Source organism: Otolemur garnettii, unplaced genomic scaffold (assembly GCF_000181295.1).
Source record: "Otolemur garnettii isolate 467f Iridium unplaced genomic scaffold, OtoGar3 scaffold00022, whole genome shotgun sequence".
In the NCBI taxonomy this organism is placed as follows: Eukaryota; Metazoa; Chordata; class Mammalia; order Primates; family Galagidae; genus Otolemur; species Otolemur garnettii.
The window spans coordinates 20,055,406-20,055,811 of NW_003852417.1; the positions used below are offsets into that span (position 1 = coordinate 20,055,406).

Genomic DNA, 406 nt, shown 5'->3' on the forward strand with positions numbered 1-406 from the left:
GAGCCGTGGGTTGAGTTGAATGATAGTGTCACCCAGCTGCACATGCTGGTCCCTGGAGCCAGGTGGGGAAAAGAGTGTCTTTGACAGAGACCATCAGGAACAGCTGTGGCCCAGGTCAGCTGGTTCCAGCCGGGATCCAGCGCCTTTTGTATATTATGTCTGAAGAGCAAGTGAGCTGTGGAGAACTGCCACCAGGAGCTGTGGGCCATGTTTGACAAATGTTTTTATACATGGTCTCTGTGTGGTGGGAGCAGGGGAGGCTGCGGGCTGGGAAGGAGGTTGAGCCCCACAGAGGCAGGAAGGCAGAGAGGCTGCGGGGAGAGAGGGGGATGAAGAGGGGAGGTGATTCCTATGGGGTGCCGACTGTCCCTTGAGGAGTCCCCACAGAGGCAGGAAGGCAGAGAGG

The 406-nt window shown here is 57.6% G+C and overlaps 1 protein-coding gene across 1 annotated transcript in view; it reads right to left on the reverse strand.

Moving 5' to 3' along the window:
• Nucleotides 1-406, reverse strand: part of ALK (ALK receptor tyrosine kinase) — a 701,480-nt gene that overhangs the window by 49,651 nt on the left and 651,423 nt on the right. The gene's annotated exons all lie outside the window — the stretch shown is intronic.